The sequence below is a fragment of the Aulonocara stuartgranti genome, assembly GCF_965226115.1.
Source record: "Aulonocara stuartgranti genome assembly, chromosome: 22".
NCBI lineage: Eukaryota > Metazoa > Chordata > Actinopteri > Cichliformes > Cichlidae > Aulonocara > Aulonocara stuartgranti.
This window is the reverse complement of record NC_138957.1, coordinates 5,234,923-5,258,604: the sequence shown is the minus strand read 5'-3', so window position 1 is coordinate 5,258,604 and position 23,682 is coordinate 5,234,923. Positions and strand designations below refer to the sequence as shown.

The 23,682-nt window shown below is 42.6% G+C and overlaps 1 protein-coding gene across 2 annotated transcripts in view; it reads left to right on the top strand.

Moving 5' to 3' along the window:
- The window catches only part of LOC309699155 (uncharacterized protein), a 104,657-nt gene that overhangs the window by 5,750 nt on the left and 75,225 nt on the right, over window positions 1-23,682 (top strand). The gene's annotated exons all lie outside the window — the stretch shown is intronic.

The following is a 23,682-nucleotide window of genomic DNA, read 5'->3' as shown; positions in this document are numbered from 1 at the left end:
TGGCCTAAAGGTACATCAGCAAAATTAAGAGGAACTAAAAAATCAATAAAATAAAGTAACGCTTGATAACATCATGCAACAGAATAAAATGTACAACAATCAATAAGCTCTAGTAAGTGAATGAAATAATGCAACTCTGAAATAATGATATGAGATTAAAAAAAAAAAGTAAAGTCGATAAAGCCCACTCAATCAAAAGCCGGGCTGAAGAGGCAGGTTTTTAGTTTATGTTGAAGTGATGAGGACTTTTGCATCGCTGTGTCTTTTCAGCTCCCTTGTCGTAAAGTTCTTGAGTGGGTTATGAGTAATACCTTGAAAGAGATAAACTCTGAGAGGCATCAATTAGGCAGAAGGCAGGAAGGTGTGAGAGCAGACTACAAATAAATAGGATATGCTAAACAGCTCCAGTAGTAGGATTAGAGCTCCGCGGGGGCCTGAGGTGTTTGGAAGGGTGTCAATACCAGATGGAGGCAGGCAGACTAACCACAACACCTGAGCAGTTTATTCAGGTTTGTTTTGTTCTCGGTGGATCAGGGCTGTCTCTAAGATGAAAGTTATTTTTTTTCATGAAACACCACAACAGGAGACGAGATGACAATCTCTCTTGTCCTTTTCTACAGTAGGCAGCCTACTGTACAGTGAGGCTTAGAGCAGAGGCAGACAGGAATGGGGAATGTGAAGATGCTTTTGACTGCTAAACCTAAGAATCAGGTATGAAGCTCTGGGCTACCTGCAGGGTTTTCAGGAAGAAAATCCTCTAGTGGGCTTTAGGAGACATTCTCTTGCTATTTGACGGATGATGGTGGACTTTGAAAACATGACAGATCCCTGTTTAGCTGTTCCTCTGCATTCAGTTCCTTTCACTAAGTCAGTCCTCAGTGTTTCCTGCAGGTTTAAAGTTATTCTGCAGTCATGGTGAGGACAGGCCGTGCCCTTTTCTCCAAATGCCACACAATCTCTGAAAACATACCTTATCTTTTGTACTTGAATCATAATAATCAGACAGTAGCATTCAGATACTTAGCATTTCCCTGTGATGCCTTAGGAGTGCCACTTGAAGTTAAGTGTCGCACGGGCCAGTAATTGTTCAGTGGTTGTGTCGTCCACTGAATTACGCAGCTTGACGGGAGCGTTGCAGGAGGCACAGTGTGCCGCTTAGGCAGCAGCAGAGGAGGAGAAAGAGCAAGACATTTGTGGGATGCATCTAAGTGCAAGAGCAAGAGAGCAGGGGAGCAGAAGCTTAGCCGTGCAAACTGCTGTCTTTGTACTGGGGACCTTGCTGCCCACCTGCGCATGGACTGGACTAGATCAGGTACAGTAAGCCGATTCTTACGGGTTTTGACATGATTATAATGTGTAGCAGGGAGGGTAAAAAAAAGATTTTTGGACATCAGCCCACTAGAGCTATGTGAATTCCTTTTATTTATGATCTTGAATTAAAATTCAGGGTAGCGGGTGCGCTGTAAATTTCACCCTGGCAGGAGTTTGAGAAGTTTTCATGCTTTAGCCGAGGGTGAAAAGCTGCAAAAGGTCATTTTCGTTAAAATATTTGCCGGGTCAGGGGGCAAAGATGTAATTTTTTCTTCTTCTTCTTCTTTTTTTTACACTGTATTAAAACACTGATCTGTGGTGACTTTTCAGAGGAATGAGCTCTTTTGATTTTCTGCCGCTGCCTTAATAGCAGTGTAAAGTTCAAATATAGACTTTTGAAGCCCTTTCCCAAATGAGGCCCCTGTGGCTATGGCCGTGTTTCAGACTGAATACTGAAATGAGTCTATTCAGTAGCACAAAAACAAAAAAACAAAAAACGTAACCCTACTCATTATGGTGAGTCACTCAGTTAGTTTAATCTATATTTTCCTTCTCTTCATTTGCCTTATTTTGTTTTCTCCAAATTGGCTCATTAAGGACACTTTTACATCCCCCGCACTGACCTCTGCGCATCAGCGCGTCGCCTGTGCAGTTTGCGAGCCTCCACACCTTAATAAACATGAAAAAACCTCAGTCAAGATTGATCTTATGCTGGAAAACATTAAAAAAAGGAAGATGGAGGATTTCACTTGACTTTTTAATGCCTCCTGTAAATGCATTTATGTGAATGTACTTTTAAATTTTTTTTCCTCTGCAGCTTCCATGTCTCTAATCCAGCAGAAGGCATGGTTTGTCAAATCACGTTTAAATGAATGCATTTATTTAGAACTGGCAAGTGAATTAGCAGATGTGTACAGGAGAGTGAAATTGTGTTATAATCTTTCCATTTTTCTCATTTGTCGTGCCTATGCCTGTCAGCAGCTGTTAGGTGCAGAGTAATGATTTTTAATTGTATGCTTCTCCCTGTCGCCAGATTCAGACCGTGGCAAGCTTGACGGTTAGCTCTGTCAAGAAATGTGTGATTGTTGTCCCCACTCCTTTGCTACTTTTGGCCCCGGCGTGCTCACCGTCTATCTCAGGTGAAAAAAAGAAAGAAGGGAATCTGTGTGGATTGAACTGAACAAAGCATTAATATTTTAGCAGATAATAAAAGGGCAGAGACTCTTTTTGTGGGCCCGTATGTGCAAATGTGTGAATGCGTGTGCTTTACTGCACGTCTGGAGGAACTGCGAGGTATGTTGTTGTGACATGCCTTGTCTTCCATTCTTTAGAAAAACAAAGACAGTCGCTGCTGGATCCAGACAGCATAACTAATTAGCCACAAACACACATGTGAGCGCTCACACACACACATGCAGAGAAGTGCATATACACAGCTCAGATACACGCGGGAGTCGGCGAGTAGGATATGATGTCACCTCCATAACCATAATTACCCATCATAAATCATGTGGTGTGACACCCTGTCACGCGGTGAATGCGTGTCCTATGTGCCAGCCAGGGATGGCTGCACTTTACTGCCGGGTGCCATCGTGCCGCCACACCACGGGCTCGCTCGTTTTTCTTCGCTCTTCCTAACCTCCTGAATTATACAAAGTCTTCTTTTGTGGTTTCTTTGCTATCATTTAGTAACAGTCAGCATGGGTCGGACACACTGTGCGGTTTCCGCTGTGTACAATGAGGAGCCTGGAGTAAAAAAAAGAAAACCAAAGGGTCTTGTGGTTTTAAATCATTAAATTTTCACCATCTTTAAATGTATTTTCATAATAAAATGGAGTTAATTCATAGTAACGGCTGTGATTTAACCCCCGAAACCATTCACCACATTTACCACACACTATAGTGATTCATTTTTACATTCAGCAATTACTACACAATTCCAGTAGCATTTATTTTACATTTCAGGGGCAGGCTTGTGTGCTGCCTTATGGGGAGGTTGATTAAGAGCTGATGTCAGTTATGTATTAAAAGGAGCAACTGACTGCTGTGGAGGCATTAGCTGAACACAGGGGCAGGCGGCCTCTACCACAAAGAGGAGAAACGTGACTCCTGGTAACTCACTGTTTTATTTAAATGTTGAGTCTCTGATACTCTTCTACACAGCCAGCTGGCAAATCTCATAAGGTTTGCCATTTAACCTGCCTCTATCTGTATTAATGAAAGCTCCTTTGCAACCCACCTCCACTTCCAATTCATAGTGGTGGTCACTGGTCTCTGGCCATTGGCTGCTTTTTTGAAGGGGGGCTGTGTTACTCATTATCATTCCAGTCGTTTTATCCAACCATTTTCAAGGAAAAATAATAAGCCCATTAACACTGACCTCTGAATCATCGAGCATAAAAACGCTACCTGCCTAAAGAGAAGAACCAGTGTTAGGAAATAGCATCTTTAATCACTCTGGCATGAGAAACCTTTCACAGAACATATAGTTTGTTCCATTTTTTAAGTTTTATCTACAAGAACTGCAAAAGATAACTAACATAACATAGTGTTTTTAGCACCAACAAGGGGATTCCCATTTGGACAAAAGAAGAAGAACTAAAAAACACCATCTACAGCAGAATCTGAACATTCCGGTTCCTTGGCGTACACCTGGCTGAGGATCTTACGTGGTCAGTACACACAAACAAAACAGTGAAGAAGGCCCAGCAGCGCCTCTTCTTTCTCAGGAGACTGAAAAGATTCGGCATGAGCCCCCGCATCCTCAGGACCTTCTATCACTGTGCCATTGAGAGCATCCTCACTGGATGCATCACCACCTGGTATGGCAACAGCACCGCCTACAACTGCAAAGCTCTCCAGCGAGTAGTGCGGTGCTCTGAACGGATAATTGGAGGTGAGCTCCAAGACATCTACAGGAAGCGGTGCCTGAGGAAAGCGGGGAGGATCATCAAGGACTCCAGTCACCCCAGCCATAAACTGTTCAGACTGCTTCCATCAGGAAGGAGGTTCTGCAGCATCCGGTCCCGTACCAGCAGACTGAGAGACAGCTTTTTCCATCAGGCCATCAGACTGCTGAACACGTCATAGACACCTCAGCTTCACTACTGGAACTTCAACATTATGCACTCCACACTGTATATAAATGCCACTTGTTTTGCACATATTCAACTCTGTATATTTTATATATTTTATTATTATTATTATTATTTTATTTTATTTTTTTACTATTTAATTTGTAAAAATGTGTATACACACACACACACACACACACACACACACACACACACACACACACACACACACACACACACACACACACACACACGTAGGAAAATATTTAGTATACACATCCAGAAATGCATACACTATTATATATTGTACATATATTTATTAGTTTCAGGTTGGCCATTCTTGTATTTTGCTCGTTTGTGTTGTTGTGTTTGCACATCTCTGTTGCTTGTGGGGCTCGCACACAAGAATTTCACTCGCATGTGCTGTGCCAGTGTGCCTGCACATGTGATGTGACAATAAAAAGTGATTTGATTTGATTTGATTTGATTTGATTCCTGTCTTTAAAAATAGCAAAGACCCGACACAGGACACAGAGATGCATGTGGCCCTTCACTAGAACTTCATCAGAAATCATCTCAGTGGAAGGCTGGCTCTCAAGAAGCCATTCTTAGACTACACTTGTACACTTGATACATGATGGAACAAATATGATACAAATTAAATGGAAATTATGACTTTGTCTTGAATCCTATTATTCTATTTTAAATGTAGTTATTCAAATCAGGGAAGGAAACTTTGAATTTGTATTTAATTGGTTAGAGTGACACTCAATATATGAAAAGACTGGAGAAATATAAAATATATCACAGAGGACTGACTCTTACGCTACCCACGGTGTTAGCACATGACTGGATTGTCACTTCACTGTCTTGCTTTTAGAGCTGAAACTGATTTCAGTAACAGGGTTATGGGACACAACTTGAAGTGTATGGTTACTGTTCTTTAAAATATTCTAATGTTATATAAATTGATTTAACACTTATAAGAGGCAGGTATCAACAAAAAACAAAAAAGTGGATTTAAAACTTATTTTAATTGTTTTATGTGAGATGAAACTTTGTTATCAACAAGTTGGGAAAGGTAAAAATGCCATTTTGGGGGGTTCTCAAGAGCTATTTTTGCAATGTAAATATTTTGATTTACTTTTTCAATAAGTACGCTGACATTTTGTCCCAGCACAGGTATAATTTACACAAAAAGCATATGTTTCAGTGTTTTGTGGATGGATTATTGGCAAATTCATGGGTTGGACAGAAAATATCCTCCAATTCAACAATGACCCCTGTGTGCAGCTGGTGGCAATGATGCAATGTAACTATAGCTCATATAACTGTATATCAATCAATTGTACGTAAGTAGAGGGAGCAAGAAGAATGAGTTGAGTAAAGTTTAACTTATCTGACTGTTTTGTTTCGCTTAATGTGCCTTATAATCCGAAACGTACGGTAACTTTTACCCTCCTTTAGCATGTCCAGAAGTCCAACTTTTTGTGCGATGGTTAACATCTTTCTCTGCCTTTTGGGTGCTACCGCAGGTGCCTTTGATGGTGCAAAATGTTTCGTCGACATTGTTGTGTTTGTTGGGGAGAAAACTTACAAACATACAGTACAGCACTTCAGAGTCACACTGCTAGCGATCGAAGATTTATGTAAATTTGACAAGCTGAACGCATTCTGTGCTGTACAGGAAACACGGCAGGGAGGAGATTGATTGTCAATGGTCTACAGCCAATCAGGACACAATGCACTATTTTAAAAAAAAGCATGCAAAACTGCACAAAAAAAATCAGCGAAACTGCAAGGCCACGAAATGTGAACCGTGTTAGCAGGAGACCACTGTATTTATATATATTCCCATCACTCATGGTACTGCAACATATTGCAAATGCTATTTAAGGTACATTAAAATTTGAACTTTCAGTGGCATTGATATCATGATGTCCCTGTGTATCCACCACCTGCTTTGCCCACATTATTCTTCAGTTTAGCTACTAGGACTGATAGCAGATAACTCAAATCAACTCTTCAGGGTGCGATCCCTGAAACTTTTCACGTGTTTGTTTCTGAGTGTTTCTTTAGATAAGAAGAAAACTGGTTGTTTCATGTTTTCATGGCTAAGTTCTAACTACATAAAGAATCTCCATCTGGAACTAACTTCACCCTCACCCTGCCTGCTGGTTTGTTTATTTGTGTAAGGCTATGGATAACTTAAAAGATATCAAGCACATAAAATAATAGTGCTTTTAATAGTTTTCAATTTTATTTTTTTTAAATGATCAGTATTTTATGTAGCTTATACTTAGCAGACCATTCTATCTTTCTACATTCTCAGGCTCAAAGATACACAACTAAACCCTCACTGGGTGATCCTCCAATGCATTTTCAGTGGTGAGTTCCCTAAAAGTTGGCCTCACACATATAAACAAACCTGCGGGTGCAGATAAATATGCTGGTGATTAGGTCAGGCGAAAAGTATCCCCAGATGGAGATCCCTAATGCAGTTAAAAAAACGCCTGTTCCAGGCAGCTAATTTCTATGTTTACTTTTAGTCCCAAACTTTCAACATCATTCATGTTAAACTCTCTGCTTTTTTGTGGAAAGCTGCAGGGGGTGTGGTAGTAGCTCTGATAAATGTTTGCATGCAGTTCTGTGCATTTGGTTAAAATTTGTGCAACAGAGGTAGATGGTGCAGCATTAGCATAGAGCCAGAACAGCCTCATCAATGGGAGATATGACTTTAAATTAGCCCGAATTAGCCTTCAAATGCAGAAACATGGAGGTGAGGTGAGTGGGGAAGCTGAGTTGCTAGAATGGAAATCATTACTCTCGGGGTTGTAGTTTGTGAATTAGTAAAATAATGTAAATATGTATTCAATGAGTAATGTGCACGGAGAAATTGATAAAAAAAAAAAACATGACTAATAGTGAGTAACAGTAATACATATTCATGTAGTAAGTTATATTAAAGGCCAATACCAGTACTGTGGGTAAGTTTGCCAGTACTGAACAGTGGGTGCATAGCATATGTGTATTTGTCCTCTGCGCTTATGTAGAAGAGTGTCCTTGCTTTATGGAACAGCAACACAGGAGTTTTCATTCCCTGTGGACAGGCACACATGTACCAGAAACACACACACACACACATGCGTGAGTAAAACTGCTGACAGTGCTGAACAGAGCAGCTTCCCTGTCACTAAAGCCCTTGAAGTGTGGAAGCAGCTCCAGCAGTCCTTCTGCTGTTTGAGTCGAACCCACACCTCCGCTCCTTCCCCGTCTTCTCCTCCCAGTCCCCCAACTCCCTTTTTTGTTCTCACATTAATGCACTGCATTAACTTGACTGCTGTGACTTTCATCAGAAGCAACACTGCCAAAGTAGTTGAGTAAAATGTAAATTTCCAACAGCCCAAACAGTTTACGCCAAAGCTGCGTAGAGATGATAAATTGCTCTCTTTCTCTCCTAACCTAAGAGAATGTGAGCAAGCCCCCTGCCTCCTTCCTCTCCATCTCTGCCTGTCTGCCTCCACCCGTGTCTGACATATAGACTAATGTACGGCCTTTCTTTCAAACACTGTTCTCTTCTCACATACTGTAGCTCAACGCGCTTGATCAAATATACACAGACATTCGTAGAGCTATATTCGTCTTCCCCTTGCAGTGCTGTTTTTTTCTTGTGTAATCCTTTCTTATATAAGTGGACTGGAGGCAGGCGGGGTCGTTCCATCGCATACACAGCACTCAGGGGGAGCGTTTGTTTATGTGTCACTCCTTGTCTAGACGCCGATCGAGGTCGATTATTGGAAAACTTATGAGACTTGAAACACAAGATCCTCAGAATTTGCGTGTTTTTTTTAAAGTAAAGGCAGCGCTCGATCTAACTGATAAAGAAAACAGCTGGAGTGCGTGACTTACAGTATAGAAATGTAATAATGAGGCATACAGCTGACAATAAAACCAATTCAGTCGTGTTAATACTTCTCTTAGAAGCTTGGGCCCTGGTTCTTAGAAGCTGCTTATTAAATTCTTGTTTCTATGCTGAAATAAGCATAAGTTTTCTCAGCATTCTTTGCAGTAATGTGCAAAACTAAGCATGCCACGTGATTCAATAGCTTCCAGTCACCTGTAGCAGTGATACCTTGTAGGAGTTGTTTTCTCTAGGACTTTTTCAGTCTCTCACATCGTTGTGGAGGAATTTTGGCACACTCTTCTTTACAGTGTTGCTGCAGCTCATTGATGTTTGTGCACAACTCTCTTAGGATCCCAGCACAGCAGATGATCTCACATTTGACTCTAGAATACTTTGATATACAGATGAGTTCATGGTCGACTCAGTGACTACAAGGTGTCCAAGTCCCGTGGCCGCATAACAAGCCTAAATCATCACCCCTTCCACCACTGTGCACGCTTGATATGCAAAATATAACCGTTTAACGCAGCATTTCTCTTGGCAACCCTTCAACCTAAGCCATATTTGTTTAGGCATTTTCTAATGATGCTATCGTGAACATTAAAATTTTACATGCTAACTGAGGACTGTGGACTCTGAAATGTAGCTCATGGGTGTTTCTGCAGTCTCTGATCGTTGCATAGTCTAAATTAGGCGTAAATCTGTTGGGATGTCCACTCCTGGGAAGATTAGAGTGTTGTGTTAACACACACCTGAATATTCTAAACCTCCGCTCTTACAGGCGCTCACATTACTGATGATCAGTTAATCATCAGTAAGTCATGTAAAAAAAAGTGTTTTTTTTCACATGACTGTATAAAAAGTCAAAGTGAGTGTAAGTATGTAGATGATTTGAGACAGAGCAGAAGGCAGTCGTCCATAGCTACCCCAAGCCATGGCGGTGCTAACTTTGGCATTACCATGCAGCTATTACAAATATAAAATAAAACTCATCAGAATGTATTAAAATGTAATTTAAATAAGTAAGGAAACAGCAAAAGTTAACCATTTAAGCCCTAACCTAATTTACCCTTTAAACCAGGGGTGGGGAACTCCAGGCCTCGAGTGCCGGCGTCCTTCATACGGTGTCCTTTAGATGTGTCCTTGATCCAACACAGTTGATTCAAATGACTAAATGACCTCCTCAACATGTCTTGAAGTTCTCCAGAGGCCTGGTAACGAAGTAATCATTTGATTTAGGTGGTATGACCCTGCAGATCTAAAACCTCTTTTAGGACCTCAAAAAGGACACATAGTTATCACAGTTATCTTGAGGCACTTGAGGGCATGGATTAGCACTGTGCCAGGTATGATTCAGGCTTTTATTATATTTGCTTTACGCTGAAAGAAAGAGCGTGGATAGACTCTAATATGCACAGTTTTTATTATGCAAGGAAAAACGTCAGTGATGAGGTCACGAGAGGTCACTCACGGCTGATTAGTGTGTTTGCACTATTGATTGTGCTACACTACAGGAAACTGCTAGGAAAACATACAATATTTCTATGAGGGGCTGCACAAGCCAAAATTCATTCTTTCACTCTCACACACATACATTCTTCTTTCACACACATATACTTTCACTCTCACATAGTTTTATTTTAATTTTTATATTTAGATATTTTTATTCTCATGTTTACACATATTTAACACACACATTGCAATATTGTGCTCTCTTATACATGTATTTTAATGTACATATTTACAAATTTTCACTCTAACATACATGCATTTTTTAATGCATTCCTACATTTTGCTCTCATTTACATGCAAAACATTCAATATGCATTTAATCTCACAAATAATATATGTATGTAAGAAGAGAATGCATACATGTCTGAAGAAAATATATGTATGCAAGAGAATAATGTATGTGAATGAAAGAGTATAGTGGAAACGGAAGGCTGGGTGTCTGTACCGCTGTGATTGCTGCGAAGCGCACGCGGGTCACTTTCAAGTGTCTGACAGATGGAGGGGGGACTATTCTGAGCGCACGTAAAAAAAATTTGAGCGCAAGTAAAAAAAAGTTTGCAGGTGCAAGTGTTGCATTTTGAGGAGAAATTTATTTTGAGCGAAGAAAAGCTGAATTTGAGTGAACAAAATTCATTGCTGCGTGCAAAAAATGTATTTCAGTGTTTGCTATTATCCATACACACACACAATAGCAGCCCCTCTCGCTCAGTTTTTGTATTTGCGCTCGCTCGCAATGTGTTGCTTGTGCTCTCAACATTTCTGCCCGTGCGCGTTTAACTCTTTGTGTACACCGTTATATTTGCGGCACAAAACCAGCCAATCACAGACTTGGATGCCAAAAACGTCAGAGCACTTATGGAAATATGTGATGTCTTGATGACTCGAGCAGGTATTTGAAGTTTACACAGCACCATTCTCGCATGAAAATATCTTAAAAGTTTATTTTGTGGAGACCAGAACAGCCAATCAGATATTTTTTGCATCCAAGTCTATATATATGTATGTGAGAGTGACAATACGTGTGTCTGACAGAAGAATGTATGTGTGTGAGAGTGAAACAATGATCGTGGCTCAAGAGTTGGGAGTTCGCCTTGTAATCGGAAGGTTGCCGGTTCGAGCCCCGGCTTGGACAGTCTCGGTCGTTGTGTCCTTGGGCAAGACACTTCACCCGTTGCCTACTGGTGGTGGTCAGAGGGCCCGGTGGCGCCAGTGTCTGGCAGCCTCGCCTCTGTCAGTGCACCCCAGGGTGGCTGTGGCTACATTGTAGCTTGCCATCACGTGTGTGTGAATGGGTGGATGACAGGTTGTGTAAAGCGCTTTGGGGTCCTTAGGGACTAGAAAAGCGCTATACAAATACAGGCCATTTACAGGCCAATTTTGGCTTGTACGGCCCCTCATAGATTTCAGTGTGCAAAGACTTTCAGATTACAATAATATATTCAGTTTGCCAAAAGCCTGATTTATATTTTTACAGAAAATGTTAGAATTGGCATGTAAAACAAGAGAGTAAAGGAGCAACACTGGAATTTTCTAAGTATAAGATTGTCTGATTGTCGAACATACTTTCTGCTTAACTGCTGTTTCTGGGCTTTCTGATGATGAAACCAACATTTTTGCAGGTACTTTCAACATTCCTGTGTTTCAGCTGAGTGTAAAAATCTTTCTATGAGCTGGAGGTGCTGTCAACAGAAAGCTTTTATGAACATATTGCTGGTGAGTCACTAGTTGTTGGCGGAGACTGGGGCAAAAAATAGACTTTTATTTATAGAAAGAATTGTATTTTCAGTTACCTTTAAGCTGTAGAAAAGTATTCAACTAAAGCTATTCATACTTTATGTTATTATTATTCATCCTGTATTAGTATTATATAGCTAATAAATGGCATTGATTCATGATTAAATGTTGCTCTAGAGACTATATCCATACATTATGTAGTTACATTTTATTAATAAAGCACCAAATCAAATCAACATTTGCCTCAATGTGCTTTATATTGTGAGGTAAAACCTTGGTAGCAGTGCGAAGGAAAAACTCCCTTTTAACAGGAAGAAATCTTTGGGAGAACCAGTCTTGGATGGTGGGGGCAACTAACTGATGTGACTGGTTGTGGCTGAAGGGAGAGAGGCAGGACAAAAGACACACTGTAGAAAAGATCCTGAGATTATTAATAACTAATGAATAAATGCAGGAGGGTGTATAAACACATAGAGAGTAAAAAAAAGGCGAGTGAAGAAGAAACACTCAGTGCATCATGGGAATACCCCAGCAACCTAAGGCTATTACAGCATAACTAAGGGAAGATTCAGGGTCACCCAATTCAGCGCTAACTATAAGCTTTATCAAAAAGAAAATGTTTAAGCCTAATCTTAAAAGTAGGGAGGGTGCCTGTCTCTAGAACCCCAACTGGGAGCAGAAAACTGAAGATTCTACCTCCCATTCTACTTTTAGATATCCTAACCACAAGTAAACCAGCAGTCTGAGAGCAAAGTGCTGTATTGGGATGAGATGTTTGAGTTGGTTTACCTGTCCATATAACTCTGATAAGGAAAGGAGGAAAAAGGAGTAGGAAGGAAAAGAAACAAGTCCTCTCTTCCTTGGTTTCTATCCATCTAGTTGATAGGATATATATTTTCCAGATGCAGAGGTCTATAACGTACACAGGCACAGAGTTAAACACAAAGCAGAAAACCATGTCAGTAAAGTGCAAGAGAGAGTGAGAGCAGCAGGCAGAAAGAGGTAGACGAGTGCACATCTGTAAAAGCCATTGCTCTATAAGGTAAGGAGAGGAAGAAGGGAATAAAGATAAATGTCCTGTGACATTCTGAAAGTGGGCCAAACCTGGGTGTGTTTAAAGCGATCCATATGGGCTGCAGAGAGGGAGAGAAATGTTATCATCTTAATACAATTTGAAATATAGCAGTGCAGTATTAACTGGTGCCTGTTTGTTTTTGAAATATTAGGTTTTGCTCACTCTGCTGTCAGTAGTGTTTCTGATTAAAACACATGCCCATACAGTAAACAAATAAATCCACTTAAGAGAGAGAGAGAAACAAACAGGAAATATAGAATCAGACACTCAGTATGAACAAAACCATTTTTCAGGCTTTTTTTTTTCTGGCTTGTTTTGTGAGGCTTCAGGGGATCTGTTAAAGGAGTAATCTGCCAATTTAGCATTTCAATTTAATTAACAGAGGCCGTCTTTTAAACAATGCTGATTTTGATTTCGTTTCAGTCGTCCATTTAATTTTGTTTAATTAAAAACTAAAGGGAGTGCATGCTCTAATTTTTTTCATTGTTTTTAATAGTCGTCTTATCGCCATGGTTTCAGTTGTCTTTGGTGTGCTGTGCTGGTAATGGGCATTAGGTTAATGGACATTGAGTTAATGGGTAAAGGCAGTGTTACTTATTTACATAGCGCTCATTTCAGTTTTCTGCAAAGTGACAAAACAGCCTGAGGCTCCTCAAAAAACACCTCACCCTTTGCAGACTGTAACTGAACTTAACTTCATATTCTAGTCTTCATATTTACCTTTCACCTACAGAGCATTTATTTAGATTTAAATGCTTATTTAATCATTTTTTCTGAAATATAAGTGATGTTTCTTTTAGAAACATGAACTCTAGAAAACCAAACACAATATTAATATTGGATCTGCATATAATTCCTTCCTTCCAGTAACTAATAATGTCAGATAACATGACCCAGCGTTAGCTGCTTATTATTACTGTTTATTTTGTGTTCAATCAGCAACATTTTTCTGTGGCTGGGGAAAAGTCAAAGAGCTAAAGGTCGCAATCCTCATTCAATAATAGTCATTTCATCTGTCCTTCCATTTCTTGAATAAATAAGGTCAAACACTAACAACTAAAATATTAGAATAACATGTTACTTGCAGCCATGTGTCTTACTAGCAGCCAGAAACATTACAGCAACGTCCTCCTTGATTAGGAAAAATTGTTCAGGCAACCCGGTGGTAGGCAACCCGTCTCCAAACGATTGCGAACTCTCTCAGATTGCTGAAGGTTTTCAAACAGCTGCAGTCAAATTTATAAAAACTGACTGATTGCATCCATGCTGCAATAAATCTGAGTTCATCTGCACCAATGAGTGCAACTCATCTGCAAAATCAGTAGAGGACTCGATGCAACTAGTTGCCAACTGGTTGCAGTCTGGATATATTCCTGTATAAAAGTCAAAATGGCATTTTGTGGTTAAATCACCATCAATTCAATTCAATTTTATTTATATAGCGCCGAATCACAACATCAGTCGCCTCAATCTGTGGAATTCTCGAACTAATCTTTGTCTTACTTACCCAAGAAGGTTTTAATGGTCTTGTCCTGTTGGGTAAGTGTCCACACCCTCGTGCTCACTATCTGATGATGCTTAATGGGGGCATCTGAAAAAATGACATTATATTATGCTGCAGATTTAGAAAGCACACTTGGAATAAAAAGTATTATTACTCCTTTTTCCTCTCTGTTCTATATATATGTATAAAAAAATAATTCACTGAATCCAGGACTATTTTACTGAAATTTCACTCTAAATTTTACTGTTATTTTAAGTCTTAAGCCAGGCCGAGACAACCTTGATGACATCATATGGGGCTGACTCCTTTGTGACTTCACCAAGGTTATCACAGAGTGGTTCTGTAAGGAGACATTCATTAATCATCAATGGGTGTAAATGTTTTGACTGAATTTTTGGCTACAGTTTGCATATACAAAATAAACCCATTAAACTTAATGTTTTCTGCTTATAAAAGCATTGGCATCAGTTTCTGGTGCCTTTTAAAAGCTAAAGAACTGCTTTCACGAAATGCACATACAGCAACAAGACTGTGTGATGTGTGGCTATTCCTTTAACATACTGCTCTGGGCAATAGATCATCAATTTAGCGGCCATGTGTGAGTTTCTTATCCCGTGGGATGGATTTATATTGGTTCAGCCCCCCCCCCCCAATACCTTCTCCCTGCTGCTTAACCACCATTTTTTACAGTTCTTTTTCATATTAAGTTTGAACGAATTGCATTAGAGAATTCTGCTGTATTGCAGAGGCTGGTAGAGCAGTTTGAGCTCTTCTTGGTAATGAAATGTGAAGTGGGTGGACTCAGGCTTCGCCATGCATGTGTGAGAGTTAATGTAAACCAGCTATACTGTAGAGGAGAAATGTGATTTTTGGCAGGCCAAGATGTGGTTTGCAGTCTGCCTCTTTTTCTCTCTCACACGGCAGCTGGGATTAGACTGATACAGGTTTTTAAAGGCCAATATTGCTGTTTTTGCTTTGACATTTTCTGTCTTTAATGCAACTGTTTCACTGTGAATGTATTTCTTGAATAGCTATATTACAGACTAACACAATACTGGAAGCTGGTTGCAGGGTTAGCTACTATTACTTCGAGCCTGACACACTGACATGCCTGGACATGTTTTTTATGACATGGTTCTTTGTGGATCTCTCAGTCCAGATATATAGAAATCCTTCCATACTTTCTATAAGTTTTATTTCTTAAATGTAATAATTTCTGTATATATGTGGGTTTTGGTTGTTGGTAGCTTGGATCTACCTGTATTTAGTGCACTACTATACTCATTGTTAACCTCATAACATGTATTGGGCTACTGGCAGACCTAACAGATCACATCTAATCCACACCTAGGATTAGGGCTAGCATCCACCCCTTTTATACTAACAAAATGTTCTTTTTAAAATGATGCACTACGACTAGCAGATCATCAGAACAGTTATAGAAAGCCTGTCTCCTACAAATTTATCACTTTCACATGACTTTGATATATCTGGTACAGACTTGCAGTGCTACCTGTTTTAACTTTTACCTCGGTGCGATTCTAAATAATGCCACTTACAGAAATACTCAGCGTTTGGATAGGCAAAAGGAGGAGTACAGAGCACCAGTGGATGATTTTGCAGAGCTGTCCTGGAGGAATTGTTTGCTTCTGAATGTGAATAAGGCAGAAAAATGGCGATCAGTTCCAGAGGGAAGAGATCAACTGCCCTGAGACAGGGAAGTGGATATGGTGGAGGAGTCCACACTGACAACAGACGGACCTGGAAGACCAACGCAGAGACTGTATACAAAAAGGAGAACAACAGGCTCTGTTTCCTAAAAGCTGAGATCCTTTAATGTGTGTAGCAAAATGATGGCAATGTTTTTAATCACTGAGTTGTGGGGACTGCACTATACTTTGCTGTGGTCCGTTGGAGGAGCAGCATCAGAGCTGAGGACACCAGCAGAAAGGATTTGTCATTCCTGACAATTTTGAAGCTGTGGTGGAGAGGTCACTGAACAACCTGCTGTCCATCATGGATGATCCAGACCACCCCCTGCACCACTTACTGGACTAAAAGACTAATAGACTGATTCTTTCAGCGATAGTCTCTGTCTAACAGTAATGCAGTACAGTAGTTAAACCTGAGGCTAGACTAACACAATACCTGTTATAACCTCAGGATAAAAATGCTCGGAAACTCAAGTGCCAGTTTTAGGACGTTTACTGACCACTTTTAGGAACAACCACAGCTAGTCGCACACATACAGGAAACTGTTCCACACATAACATTCCGGCAGGGAGAACCCTGAAAAACCTCTGAAGGTTCCGGGGTTCAACGCCCCCAAACATACATTAACAACAACACTGTCTATAACACTTCCCCCCCCTTAAGCAAAAACCCACAACATAGCAATTATGCATAAGTACAAAAAGAGAGGGAGAATTCAACACCACATTATTTTAACAATTCAGTCTATCAGGGGGCTTGTGCTGCCTCTTTGACCTTCTCAGTCCTGCTGCTGGGTTCTCTAGGCTAGGAGCCTGCTGAGCTCCTGTGACCGGGTTCGGCTCAGGTGACTTAGATTGCTCCACCAGCCCTTCTGGTGATACTGAAGAACCAATCCCGATCTCAGGGGCTGCTGACACAACTTCCCCTTTGGGTGAACCACTCTGAGGCCCCACAATGTCCACAGCCCTGTCTCCACCATGTGCGTGCGAACCACTCTGAGCCCTCTTCTCAGCTCCATCCGTGCGGGCTCTCACATGATCCTTGTGCCTGCGAACTTGTCTGCCATCCAACAACTCCACCACAAAAGATACTGGCCCTGAACTGTGGTGAATGACGCCAGGCAGCCACCGTGAGCCACCCGTAAAGTTTTTGATATACACACAGTCTCCCTGCCTGAAAACACAGCCTCTGGCATGTAGATCATGTCTCACCTTCTGCCCACCTTGTGACTGGGCGACTCTGGCTCCCACATCTGGGCGAAGAAGGTCCAGATGAGATCTGGGCTTCCTCCCCATCAGCAACTCCGCTGGGGACAAGCTTGTGGTTGTATGAGGCGTGATGCGATACTGAAACAGGAAACGGCAGAGCCTCTTTTCTATGGAAAGACCTGGCATTTTTTTTAGACCGTCTTTCAGCGTCTCCACGGCGCGCTCCGCTAAGCCATTGGAGGCAGGGTGGTAGGGTGCTGTGCAGATATGTCGGATCCCATTTCTCTCCATAAATTCTTGGAAAACCCCACATCCAGCCATTTTGAATGCGCATCCACCAACACCAGGAACATGTGGCCCAAAAAGGGGCCGGCAAAATCTAGATGAAGCCTGGACCATGGACGGCCAGGCCACTCCCAAGGGTGGAGTGGGGCAGGTGGTGGCATTTTTTGGTTTGACTGACATTGAGAACAGGCTTTTACCTTGTCTTCCAAGGCACTGTCCATTCCCGGCCACCACACGAATGACCTTGCCAGACTTTTCATCCGAGAAATCCCTGGATGAGCCTCATGCAACACTTCAATGATCTGTGACCGACCTGGAGGCGGAATAATGACTCGGGAACCCCACAGGATGCAGCCATCTTGAACACTGAGCTCCTGCTGACGCTTGGCATACGGTTTGAGCTGATCTTGCTCCACTGTTGCTGGCCAGCCCTGCAACAGCCACTGTTTAACCCGAGATAACTCTGGATCCCGTTCAGTCCATGCTTTGATGTTTTTAGCACAGACCGGAGAGTTCGCCAGCTTGTCCAGCAAAAACACAGTTTCTGGGGGCAAGTTCGACTGGTCGGGGACTTCCGGGAGGGGGAGGCGGCTGAAAGCATCTGCATTCGCATTTTCAGGCCTTATAAACAATGCGATACTGGTATGCCGACAGTGTTAATGCCCAGCGCTGAACCCGGGCTGAAGCCATGGGTGGGATGCCTTTTGTTTCACTAAAGAGACTCAGGAGGGGCTTATGGTCTGTAACAACAGTAAATGGGCGGCCATACAGGTACTGATGAAAACGTTTCACAGCAAAAACTATTGCTAAGCCTTCCTTCTCAAGCTGTGAATAGCCCTTTTCTGCTGCTGTGAGCGTGCGTGACGCATATCCTACCGGTTTCTCTTCCCCCTCTTCCATACGATGGGAAAGAACAGCTCCTATGCCATACGGGGAGGCATCACAGGACAGGACCACCTCCTTCTCCGGATCAAAATGCACCAGGAGTGGTGCCGATTGTAACAGTTCTTTTACCTGTCTGAAGGCCTTCTCCTGTGCTTGGGACCACCTCCACTGACTGTCTTTGTGCAGCAGCCCGTACAGGGGAGCAAGCATGCTGGAGAGGTCAGGCAAAAACTTCCCATAATAGTTCACTAAGCCCAAGAATGATCTTAGTTCAGCTACATTCTTTGGACTCGGGGCTTCTTTTACTGCCCTCACTTTCTCTTCCAGTGGGGACAGGCCCTGTGCAGAAATGCGATGACCCAGGTATGTCACGCTAGGGGCTTGGAAAACACACTTACTGCGCTTCAAACGCAACCCAGCTTCTGAGAGCTTCTTCAACACCTGCTCAAGGTTACGCAGATGCTCCTCTTCTGTTTTACCTGTAACTAAAATGTCATCCAAGTAAACAGCAACACCAGGAATGTTTTGCAGAAGATTGTCCATAGTGCGCTGAAAGATAGCCGGACTGGATGCAACGCCAAACACCAGGCGGTTGTACTTGAACAGCCCCTTGTGTTTGTTTATTGTCACATATTTTTTTGATTCCTCATCCAGCAGCAACTGCTGGTAAGCATGACTCATATCCAACTTTGTGAATGTCCGACCACCCGCCAGTGTGGCAAAAAGGTCATCCACTCGAGGCAGAGGGTAGGCGTCGAGCTGAGAGGCTTGGTTCACTGTCAGTTTGTAATCGCCGCATATACGCACCCCTCCGTCCTCTTTCAACACTGGTACAATCGGGGCTGCCCAGTCCGAGAACTCTATTGGCTCAATGACCCCTATCTGTTGTAGTCTCTCCAACTCTGCTTCCACCTTGGCCTTCATGGCGTATGGTACAGTGCGTGGTTTGAAAAAGCGTGGCCGGGCAAAAGGGTCCACACACAGCTTCACAGTGGTGCCCCGGAGAGTGCCCAATTCATTCTTGAACACATCTGCATACTTTCCCAGTAACTCTGCTATTACCGTTACATACCTGATTTCCCTCCAGTTCAGGCGGATTTTCTGCAGAAGGTCACGACCCAGCAGACTAGGCCCCTCCCCTTTCACCACCAGCAGTGTTGCTGCAGCTTCTTGACCCTGATATGCTGCATGCACCTCTATAGCACCAAGCAGGGGAATGCATTCACCTGTGTACTGTCTAAGGCTTATCTCAGTCGCTTGGAGGGCTGGTGCCCCGCCCGAGTGCCACAAGCTGTGGTAGGTGGCTTGGCTGATCACCGAAGCTGAAGCCCCTGTATCCACCTCCATTTGTAGCTCCTTCCCATTTACCTGGATAGTGGCATAGATGGGCTCCGCACAGCACTTATTAAAGCCAACCAGATTAAACATGTTGAAAACACACTCATCCTCCTCAGGCGCCATGCCCTGCAGGTGATGAGTGTTTAGTTTGTGTTTTGTCTTCCATTCCTTCTTTGATTTCTCCTTAGTGCCCCTGCATTTCTTGGCTAAGTGCCCCTTTTTCTTGCAGTTATGGCAGGTACTGTCTTTGAAAACACAGTCCTTGGCAAAGTGTGCCCCCCCACACCGGTAACACTCCAAAAGCTCCCTCAGTTTGCCCCTCACACTCCGAGATACATGATGCACCTCGGTTGAGTGCATATTGTTGTTAGCTTTCCGAATGTCTTTAGTGTTATTAGCTGCCGTTTCTATTGCCTGAGCAATTTCCAAAGCTTTCTTAAAGTCCAGTGTGGGCTCCCCCAACAACCGACGCTGCATGCCATCATCATTTATACCACACACCAACCTGTCGCGGAGCATGTCATCCAGCACGCCTCCAAACTCACAGTGCTCTGATAGCTGTCTCAGCTCCGTCACATACGCAGCCACCGAAACTCCCGGCTTGCGTGAATGAGTGTGGAATTTGAACCGCTGAACAATCACGGAGGGTTTCGGGCAGTGATGATTTTGCACCAACGTCACCAGTTCTTTGAAACTGAAGTCCCCGGGCTTCCGAGGCGTCGTCAGGTTACGTATCAACTTGTAGGTCCTCGCTCCACACGCACTGAGAAGAACTGACCTTTTTTTTTCTTCGTCCGAAATGTCGTTTGCCAAGAAAAAGTGTTCAAGCCTCTCGACATATTCAATCCAGTCGCCGTCTCCCTCGGCAAACTCCGTGAGCGATCCGATCGTAGCCATAGATGCGAAGTGGTAGTCCGACTGCAAAATCCGTAGCAAAAACTCAAAACTGTCCGCGTTCGGCTTTTATCCTCGTCGCCAAAAAGGTGTTATAACCTCAGGATAAAAATGCTCGGAAACTCAAGTGCCAGTTTTAGGACGTTTACTGACCACTTTTAGGAACAACCACAGCTAGTCGCACACATACAGGAAACTGTTCCACACATAACATTCCGGCAGGGAGAACCCTGAAAAACCTCTGAAGGTTCCGGGGTTCAACGCCCCCAAACATACATTAACAACAACACTGTCTATAACAATACCTTATCCCAGTGGAGATACACATAGGATCTCTTTTTCAATGTTTACATAAAAACATAAAGCTGACAATATGAAGCAAAGATGAAAACCAGCACAAAGAGACTTTCAAGCGATTGCCACAGTGATTCTACTTTAGAAACATGAACAGGTAAAGGCTGCGGCCTGACTGCTCATCCGTTTGTTACCTGGTGACGTTCAGGCTCTGGCTGCTGGGCCGGAGTCAGCATGGACTCAGCTTTGAAATCACTCTGGATTCTTTACTAGCTTTGTGTTCATATGCTGTCTGTAGGGATGCTTTCAAAGAGCCAAAGTTCTGTTAGCAATGTCTGCAGGAGTTTTGGATGCAGTATACATTTTTTTTTTAAATCACACAAAAAGAAAAAGAGTATGTTAAAGCAAAGTGAAAAAGTGCTTGCACACCTCACCACCACCTTCCTGAAAATGAACTGAAATCAGCTGACTGTAGCTCAAGTGTGCAGGATGGAAGGTTTTTTTTTTGTTGACTTAATAATCATTGCTGTTATACTTCTTTGAAGTCCTCTTAAAGTCTGCTTCCTGGGCACATGCTGGTGTGTTGTAATGGCTGGCTGGTCCGCATGGCCACTAAAAAATGGGGGGGGGGGCACATGGATGTCCACACCCTCGTACTCACTATCTGATGACAAAATTTATGTTACATTACTACATTACTGAAAAATGTTAAGTTACTTTGTAATAGGTTAAACCCAATACTGCTGAGTATTAACGGACAGAATGAGGAAACTTCTGTCGTGACTAACCACGGACTTCACCAGGTAGTCTACCACATAAATGCAATATAGTGTTTCTCAAACTTTGCCTCAGACATAATCTCAGAGCATGAGATCGGGGAGTCCAGCAGGGAAAGCACTAATGAGCATGTGTCGTGGTGGTGAAGTATTGACGAGAGAGCCTACTACGTGATTAACTCTGACTGAAATAAATGGCCAAGACCATGAAACGCAGCACTCAGGTCTCATATTGCGTTTCCGCAAAAGACACTAGCTGGCATAGGCTAACCCTTACATTTCTGTGTGAATCAGTTGATATATAATCAGCTAAAGTTGTCAGAATGGGCAGAATTAAATGGGCAGAAACAGAATTAAACTCGATATTCCAGTGTTTACAGGATGAGGGGCTATCCTTTGCTTTTCACTCTCTCATTTTTTCTCCTCAAACTTAGGTATAGGGTAGCTTCCAGGGTTGGGACTTTAATTTAACAGAGGAATTTTATGTTCTAGGAAAAAAAATGAGGGTCCCTGCTTCATGACTGCTTACAGCGCCTTACGCTGTAATCCGCAGGTGGAGACCACCCTCACTGAAGCCACATTCATCCACACATCTGAAGCCAAGAACACACATTGACTAACAGACTTGCGTGCACACACACATGCAAAAATGGCCTGGACATACACTGTACATGGAAAAAAATGCACACAAACACTTAATTAAAGGCACACGCGCACAATGACGTGCACACATGCCCATGCACTAGTGCTGACCCACAGACGGGGTTGAAAGGATTCCTTGTTCTCGTTATCACAATGAGGTCTCATTGGATTGAGATGACATGGCAAGTTTGTTAATGTCAGAGAGGTTTTCGTCTACTGTTACACACATGCATGCACGTACACAACCTTAAAGCCAACAGCTGGCTCACCGAGACGACCACACACACACACACACACACACACACACAGTCGCAATCAAGACTACTGATCCCTATCACACACGTACGCTTACACCCTCAGTGGTGCCATATGGGGAGCAGCGTTGGTAGCTGTGTGTGGGATCAGCGAGAACACCGGTGGCAACTGCAGTGAGCTCCAGAGACATGCCATTAACCTTGATGGGGAGACATGGAGACAGACAGAAAGCAGAGATCAAGGGAGACGTGCGATGGTGTTTTGTAGCTTTGACTTCTACAATGTTGTCGCACAAACTCTCTGATACATTTCATGTGGTATTTAATCTTCTTCTGTTTCATGCAGTAAGGCCTCTTTCACACAGTGCGCAGTAATAACTGGGTCATTTCCACTGTGGGAAAGAGAAATGAGCCTATACACAAGACAACCCATCCATTTTCCCTCCTCCTGTATTTGTTCCTGTCCTCCGTTGCTCCCACTGTCTGCTTCCTTTCTCCCTCCTTTTTTTTTTCTGGGATCCTGGGGAAAGTCCCAGTCGCTTTCCTCTCTCTCCCTCTCTCTCTGCTTGCATTCCTACACCGAGTGCAAGGCAAGGGCCCCTTTGCACTGCAGGAACTCTAGTGTGTGTGTGTGTGTGTGTGTGTGTGTGTGTGTGTGTGTGTGTGTGTGTGTGAGTGCACAACATGTGCACAAGTGTGAGAAAAAGTCCATTTCTAATTGCACCCTAAGTGTTGAAAGTGGTCTGTAAGAGCTGTGTCACTAAATATAACAATAGACAGTAAAAGGCAGGAAGCTGGAAATATGCTGGGGTTTTGCATTGTGTTAGCGCTTATAGTATGTATGTGTGTGTGTGTGTGTGTGCGTGTGTTTGTCTTCAATTGCTTCTCCAGCTGCAAGCCCTTTACAGGCATAGTGTAATCAGTATACTCCAGCTGCACATATCTCCCACACAAACCATTTTACCTCGCTACTCTCCTGACTGATGTCTTAATGTAGAGTTACAGCTGAAAGCAACCGGCTTAAATGCAGGTTTACATTACAATTTATACCTATACTGTATAGTACAAATGACACTATGAAATATTTGACCTGCATGATTAAAGAAATGATTTAAAATAACTTCATGTACACATACAATCAGTAGTAGAGATGGTGCTTAGTTGCTATTGTAGAAAAGTGCATATGCTATTTTGAACCGCCTGCCTAAAATTGTACAGGCCACGCTGCCAAAACAGCTCTGAACCATTAGGGCATGTGCAGCACCTCTGGGTGTCTTGT